Source organism: Carassius carassius, chromosome 32 (assembly GCF_963082965.1).
Source record: "Carassius carassius chromosome 32, fCarCar2.1, whole genome shotgun sequence".
Lineage (NCBI taxonomy): Eukaryota > Metazoa > Chordata > Actinopteri > Cypriniformes > Cyprinidae > Carassius > Carassius carassius.
In genome coordinates, this window is record NC_081786.1 from 24,663,123 (window position 1) to 24,671,856 (window position 8,734).

General features: G+C 39.5%; 1 long non-coding RNA gene across 1 annotated transcript; it reads left to right on the forward strand.

The window, feature by feature from the left end:
* The first annotated feature begins 3,572 nt into the window (after nt 1-3,572).
* Nucleotides 3,573-4,653, forward strand: LOC132113289 (uncharacterized). The gene is made up of 3 exons (XR_009425134.1): nt 3,573-3,742; nt 4,134-4,230; nt 4,608-4,653. It is a non-coding gene; the product is annotated as an uncharacterized LOC132113289 (long non-coding RNA).
* The last annotated feature ends 4,081 nt before the right edge of the window (nt 4,654-8,734 follow it).

An 8,734-nucleotide genomic window follows, 5' to 3' on the forward strand; every position in this document is an offset into this window, starting at 1 on the left:
TTTTAAGAAGGCTTTGACGTCCATAAGTAAGCAATATTAAATAAGAAAACCTAGAAACAAATTATGTTAAGTTAAGAAATAGTTTTCTTTATTTTCTTCTTTTTCTTTTCCTCTCTCCTTTAGCTTGGTTCCTTGTAATAAAACTGGCATTGAACACTAAATATGGTTATCTCTGTGACAAATTGCTTATGTTCCTACATTCTTCAATGCTAATGGCCTGCTACACCCCAGAGTCCTGTCAGACAACATCTACAAAGAACACTGAACCATACAGTTATTAACCACAAATATACACTATTGTTTAAAATTCAGTAAGATATTTTATGTTTTTGAAAAGACATCTCATGCTCACCAAAGCTTTTTTGTTTTTCAGGAAAAAAATTCGAAAGAACAGCATTTATCTGAAAAAAAAGTGACACTCACTTTTCATCGATTAAATGCATCATTGCTGAATAAAAATCTTTTTAACTAAACTATTCAACTAGCATGCACAAGCTCTCAGTCCAGTCTGTTTTTCCACCTTGACGTTCTCCGGTGGCTTTTTATCTGATCTCTCCACGCCAGTTACTGCAATCAGACACGGGTGTTTATCATTTTTTCACTTTACTCAGTGCTCATCTCCCAAATATCTGTCCAGCTGGCCGCTGCAGACCTCGCTGAACCACACCCCACTTTGCCACATAAACTTTTAGTGTACACTACCATTCAAAGGTTTTGGGTCTATTTAAACTAGAAATAAGTTACATTTTAATTTATTCACACAAAACCGCTATTCAGAAAATTTAGCTTCATCATAGTGATCAATTACATTTTAACATAATTCACACATAACACATCTCATAACCGTTCACTACAGTTATATGTGAAGAAATAAATAATCTTTTTTTGTGAAATAATATGAACAGCAGCTATGCTAATCTTTCTCCTTTTGGTTTCCTGTTTCTATCTTGGGATGCCCATCTTTTACGATCGGAACCCAGAGAAACACAGGAGACGAGAGATCCAAACGCAGTGTGGTATTTATTGGGTAATCCAAATCAGAATCCAACAAGCAGGGGTCAAAACCAGAAATCAATCCAAACAAACAAACAATAGGGATAGGAACAGGAATAGGAACTGGAACAGGAAACTCGGAAGACGAGGAAACTCGGAAGGCGAGGAAACTGGGTGACGGAATTAAAGGACTCCATGAAGACAAACAGAAAAAGACCAGTTAAAATAGGCAGGGTAATGACTATCAAATGAAGACACCTGAGTGCAATTAACAGGAGCAATTACTGTGATGAAGGGACAAGGCTTTGTGGGAATTGTAGTGCCTACGGTGAGGTGTCTATGGGTAAGTGAGACCACTAGTGGAGACTCAGGGAAACAGAGACCAGACAGCGTGACATTACCCCCTCCTCCATGGACCAGATGCTCCACCTGAACACAAGAAGAGACCAAGGAACACAGAGACCAGGAGGGAGGTGGAGCTGCGGAGGACCAGGGGGAGGGATGGAGGGCCAGGTAAAATGGGGAAACAGAGACAAGAAGTGCAAAAAACAAAAACAAGAAGCCCAGGAGGGAGGTGGACCGGCGGATGATCAGGGGGAGGGACGGAGGGCCAGGTCCATAGAGGGAAACAGAGAGAAGAAGAGCAAAAAAACAAAACAAAACAACAACAAAACACAAGTCCAGGAAGGAACATAACGTTCAGTGGCCCAGGGCCGAACCGACAGGGCAGGAATCCAGAGAGGAGCAAGGTGGAATTGGAGCCATGCGGTCGAGACAGAAGCTCACCAGGGCGGCGCAGAAGACCACCGCATCCGTACGGTCGAGACATATGCCCACCCGGGTGGCGCAGAAGACCACCACATCCGTGCGGTCGAGACAGAAGCCCACCAGGGCGGCGCAGAAGACCACCACATCCATGCGGTCGAGACAGAAGTCCACCAGGGCGGCGCAGAAGACCACCACATCCATGCGGTCGAGACAGAAGCACATCCGGACGGCGCAGAAGACCACCACATCTGTACGGTCGAGACAGAAGCCCACCAGGGTGGCGCAGAAGACCACCACATCCTTGCAGTCGCGACAGAAGCCCACCAGGACAGCGCAGAAGACCACCACATCCGTGCGGTCGAGACAGAAGACCACCCGGGCGGCGCAGAAGACCCCCACATCCGTGCGGTCGAGACAGAAGCCCACCACCCGGGCGGCGCAGAAGACCACCACAGGGGGATCGATGACACAGGAGAGCAAGTCTCGACTCTGGAGGGTCAACGGGAACCTGACTCGACTCTGGAGGGTCAATGGGAACCTGACTCGACTCTGGAGGGTCAACAGGAACCTGACTCGACTCTGGAGGGTCAACTGTGGCTGTCATCTTGTGCAGAGGCGCTGGGCCAGCGGCCATCTTGGGCAGTGGCGCTGGGCCAGCGGCCATCCTGGGCAGTAGCGCTGGGCCGGCGGCCATCCTGGGCAGTGGCGCTGGGCCGGCGGCCGTCTTGGGCAGTGGCGCTGGGCTGGTGGCCACCTTGTGCTGTGGCGCTAGGCTTGTGGCCATCTTGTGCTGTGGTGCTGGGCTGGTGGCCATCTTGCACCGTGACGCTGGACTGGCGACCACTTTGCGCCGTGACGCTGGACTGGCGATCACCTTGTGCTGTGGCGCTGGGCTGACGGCCATCTTGCACAGTGGCGCTGGGCTGGCAACCAACTCGTGCTGTGGCGCTGGGCTGGCGGCCATCTTGTGCAGTGGCGCTGAGCTGGCGGTCCTCCTGTTTGTAGACTCCGGTCTAGAATCGGCCAGCCCACCGGGAGAGACAGGTGTGACTGGGGTATTCCACGGAGACCGATGTTGTAGGTAGAACACAAACTCCCAGAAATTAAAAGCGTCCAACTGGTCCATTTCCCTTCGAGGCACCGATTCATCCAGACCGGTGTTGAAAATGTCCTTTAGGGCCGCATCATTGTATCCCATACAATCCGCCAGGGTTCAGAACACATGTGCCATAGCACCCACCTCATTCCCCTCTTGGCGGAGGGTGGTTAATTTTATATATTTCGCCCTCCGTTCCACCATACTGGCTGGGGAACGGGAATGAAGTCCCACACCGCTGGATCTCGACATTGATGGAGTCCTTCTGTTACGATCGGAACCCAGAGAAACACAGGAGACGAGATATCCAAACGCAGTGTGGTATTTATTGGTTAATCCAAATCAGAATCCAGCAAGCAGGGGTCAAAACCAGAAATCAATCCAAACAAACAAACAATAGGGATAGGAACAGGAATAGGAAATGGAACAGGAACAGGAAACTCGGAAGACGAGAAAACTCGGAAAGCGAGGAAACTGGGTGACGGAATTAAAGGACTCCATGAAGACAAACAGAAAAAGACCGGTTAATATAGGCAGGGTAATGACTATCAAGTGAAGACACCTGAGTGCAATTAACAGGAGTGCAATTACTGTGATGAAGGGACAAGGCTTTGTGGAAATTGTAGTGCCTATGCTGAGGTGCCTATGGGGAAGTGAGAACACTAGTGGTGACTCAGGGAAACAGAGACCAGACAGCGTGACACCATGTCAAAGTTACTAGACATTACGCCAGTTCCAGTTTGGATCCAGCCTTCAGAAGATGCTAAGACTTACGATGACTTCAGAAGATGCTAACACTCACGATGACTTCAGATGATGACAACTAAAGATGAACATACAAGTCTGCCAAATATTATCCTTATATTGTGATCATTGCCCTAAAAAGTAAGTTCACAGATTGTTAACCAGCTTTCTATTGTTAAAGTGTTGGTAATATATGTAAATGAACAATGATTACCTGTTCTCTGAATTACATGTACCAAAATATCACCATTTATTTGGAGGCAGAACTCTGGCAGATGATGCAAAAGGTTGACTTAATGTCTCACTTGTGTGTCCTGTTTAGCTGTGTTTTCTGTCTTTGTATTCTCACTGTTTGTTTGCACTCAAACTACTATACTACTAGTCTACTACTTTTAAATTATTAATCAGTTTGAGCATCTTTTTAACATGTTTACACAGAAAAAAACAAAAAATTATAATAGTGACTTTATTAAATGACCCACTATGAAAATACAGTTTTACTGTGTTGTTGATGTCTTTTTCTCTACTTTAGGGAGGAACTTCTCAACAAATTCACTTCACAGCGCATCAATGGAAGGCTTTCCTATGTAACAAACACGGTTTTCCATTCTTGTATTTATCCATGTCAGGTTTGTAAATGTATGGGGGGTTTATACTGTATTTTGCATCATTAATATTGTATGAAAATTATATGAAAAAGAAAACATGACAAGGTCACTGGACTTCTCACAGAATCCCAGTATTATACCACAAATATTTTCTACTTAGCTAATCTTAAAATTAAACTTGGATTGATACTTAATAATACCAGATGTGATAATTCATAATACAGGGGTCCGGTTCCTGGAGTTCTACATTTCTGCAAATTTCAGCTCCTCAGGAGCAGTTGGCAATTACAGCCAGGTCAGGGTTAGATCTGAATTCTGCAGGATCTCCGGGAACAGGAATGGGCAGCCATGTTATATTGGTTATGTATGATTGATTTTGAACTGTACTATTATTGCAGGTTTTCTGGGATCCCACTTGAAGACATCAGAACATCAGATGTTGGTACCTCTCTGCTTTTGCACAGATAGCTGACTACTACCATGGTCTGTGTAGGTATTATCATAGCGAAACTGACCACCTGTGACAGTGGAATCTGCAGGTGTAAAAATAGTAGCACATGCATATCATAAAACTGAAGAGTTGCAAATTATTTATTTACTCGTTCTTTCTCATAAACACAACACAACAGTAACACCATTTCAAATTCTGAGGTGCAAAATCCTATTCTACAAATCACAAAATAAAGAAACCCATATGCTCACAGTTTGGACAGAGCTGCTGTAGTGAATGTGGGGCAAAACACACTTATACACCCAAATCAAAAATGTGAAATCATTAACAAATTTTGCACATTTAGTATATACAGTTGTGGTCAGAATTACTGGCACCCTTGATAAATATGAAAAAAGAGTCAAGGTGATGCTGGTTACTGCATGATGATTGAAATCACACAAATGGCCTTTAACCAGGGGTGTCCAAACTCAGTCCTGGTGGGCCGGTGTCCTGCAGAGTTTAGCTCCAATTTGCCTCAACACACCTGCCTGTAAGTTATAGTGGAAGTTGCCTAGTAAGACCTTGATTAGCTAGTTCAGTTGTGTTTAATTCGATTTGGAGCTAAACTCTGCTGGACAGTAGCCCTCCAGGACTGAGTTTAGACACCCCTGCCTTAAGCAACTAAATAAACTGTAAAAATATTGTTTTCTAAAATATCATGGACAGAATATTCCTGAGAGCACTGTACAAACTCATAGCGCCACCTGCAGTACTGTTAAAAGCATTCTAATGCTTCAAAGCGCCAAATGTGAAGCGCCCGGTAACTTTTATGAATGGTGGGGAAAATTTGAGATTGCTTAATACTATCATAAAATTTGCAACCGTTGTGATGTAATTATATAAATACATGCTATAATCTGACGCGCTACATGTCTGTTTTCAGTTTCGATTTACTGTAAATGCTGTGCTATTGTCAATTTAATTTGCATTTGGGAATTCAACATTCATCATTAGAATCGTTTATAAATCTGTTGTTGTTTACAGAGAGAAGTTTCAGTGTCACACGCTCATTCAGAAATCATTCTAATATGCTGATTTGCTACTCAATAAGAATTAACTATTAATTATTAGCAATATTAAAAACAGTTTTTGCTGGTTAACTTTTTTGTGGAAACAATGATACCACTCAAAAATTTGTAGACAGATTTAAAAAAAAAGAAATTAATAATTTCATTCATCATACATTAAAGTGCTGAAAAGTGAGTGAAGACATTTAAAATGTTTCAAAGGATTTATATTTAATAAATACTTTAACAAATTTAATAAATATATTTGATACATGCAAATAAATGCTGTTCAATGAACTTTCTATTTATCAAAGAATCCTGAAAAATACAATGTATCAGCATTTCCACACAAAATATGAAGCAGCAAAACATAACGTAACCTCGGTTCCCTGAAATACGGAAGGAGCAATGCGTTCCTTACTGTGCTAAAAGGCTTCACAACTCAGTCGAAGTAACCTTAATTCCTGTGGCGAAGCGGGCAATATATATAGCATCTTAGACGCAGTACGAGTGAAATATTGAAAGGGAACTGTTTTTAACATTGATAATTAACAGAAATATTTCTTGAGCATGAAATTAAATTGTAATGGCTTCTAAAGGACCATGTGACACTGAAAACTGGCGTAATGATGCAGAAAACTTTTTGAGTCACAGGCATAACATTACATTTTATAATATAATAAAAAAGAAAATCTTAACACATTTCCACTTTTTATTTTTATTTGTAGTAATATTTTGCAATTTTTTGATCAAATAAATGCAGCCTTGATGAGCAGAAGAGATTTATTTCAAAATCATTAATAATTTATGTTAATGTTTCCAAACTTTTGGCAGGTACTATAATAATAATTCATTTATATTTTATTATTGCTATTTTATATTATTTTCATGATTATGAAATGCTGTTTTTTTTTTTTTTTTTACACGATAATAGTATGTATTATTACAGTATAAGATATATATTTTAATGTGTTAATGTGTGATCAGCTAGAGAAAAAAAGCAGGAAAATATGACCACTCCCTGCCACTTATTATATATATATATATATATATATAATAAGTGGCAGGGAGTGGTCATATTTTCCTGCATTTTTTCTCTGGCTGATCACATACCTGTTTCATTATTTTTTTATTTATTGAAGTTTGATTTTTGTGATTATTATTATTTATTTATTATTATTATTTTTAAATAAAATATAGAAATATAAGCAATGCAAATTTATGTTTACAGGCTTCTTTGATCATATTTGCTAAGGGTGCCAATGATTCTGACCATGACTGTAAGAATGAGAACTGATATGTGAGACCACACATGCATTCTTGCACTCTCTGCAGTGATAAACACAGCATTTGGCCTTTGACCCATTTTATTTGACACAGAATAATGACATGATTATGTCATTATTAATCAGTCGACACAACATTATTCTGAAATTACTTTGCACTGTAGAAATATGGTTTTGGCAAGATATGTACAGTGGCAAAATATTTTTTAATGAGTGCTACTATTTCATATTCAATATTCTAGGCAAAAATAAAGGGATTATAGGTCACTTTTATGAATATTTATTTTCTTTTTTTTTTTTTTTAGAAGGATATGGCCATAGTGATGATGGGTTTTGCCTGTCCATGATCGAATCCACAAATACCACAGTTACATTTTAAGAAAGTCTGTAAAAATGTAGAAAAAATTAAAATTACAATAAATAAAAATGAAATATAATATTGCAGATTATTCTGGATAAAAATGAAATATATCCCTGCATAAATCTGGTATAACAGCCTGTGAAGTTTTTCATTTGTAATTTGTAGAAAAGGATTTATACTCCTGCAATAAATATTTTGAGTAGGTGTAACTGTTTTGTTGTTTTTGTGTGAGAGAGAGAGAGAGAGAGAGAGAGAGAGAGAGAGAAAGAGAGAGAGAGAGAGAGAGAGAGAGAGAGAGAGAAGGAAACAAAATACAAGATTGCAACTCGTAAAATATTCTCTACAAATACTGTCAGGTGCTCACTTTTGCTACAGTAATTTTAGATACAATAAATGTACTGTATGCAAATACAACAAAGGGACATAAACAACCAAATATTCAGGGATGCAAACTTATCATCTTTAAGTGAAAATTGTCATTTTGAATCTAAAATAGATCATTTGTGTGATTTATGTAAATCCAAAGAGTTTATGAAAATGTGTGTAGTAAGTAGTGATTCAAAGTAGTATCGATTTAATTTAGGTACCTGCTGAAAATGACTACTTTCAAATGCTCCTGGGCGTATATTTGTGTTTTGAAATTCGTAAAATGTGCTTGAAAAAGAAAAAAAAGATCTGAATATTCACTGACTATCGTCTATTATGCACTCACTGTATAATCCATTCACAATTAGGAGAACAGTGACAATCAAATTTACCCAATTACAGGAGTGAATCTGATCAAATGTTCTGAGTAACTTCCTAAATTACTATGATTGACCCCACCCTCCTTAGTTACTGTTGCTGTGTCCGATAAGCCATGCCGCTCTCTCACTCAGTATACCGTCGCAAGAGCTGTGCCAAGTGTGCGACCACTGTGCGATCTGTGCCTCTAAAGGGCCTCGCTCCTAGCCTGCATTTTATGTCTAATTTTTATTACTGTTTTTTCACCCATTTTGTCCTTTGAAAGACTAAAATAGTCACAGCTGTTAGACAGTATAAGACTCTGTGTACAAGAATGAGTAAAGCTGTTTGTTGTTAGGATGACAACATTTTTAAAAGTTAAACTTATAGGCTGGTGTAGAGCCCTGCATTTCACCCCAACTTTTTTACATCCCTCGGACCGGCCTTCGAGCCAGAATGATTATGATTATAATGAAAGAGGTTTTGTATTTGATCCGTTTTATTTTGTTTCACAGTAATTTAAAGCTTTCTAATATAAGTTTCAGTTAATTTTTGCTTTATATTTAACAAACGTTTTTCTTAACTTAATAATAATAATAAAAATAATAATAAAAACTATAACATAAACAATCACTTTGCCATTACATACAAAACG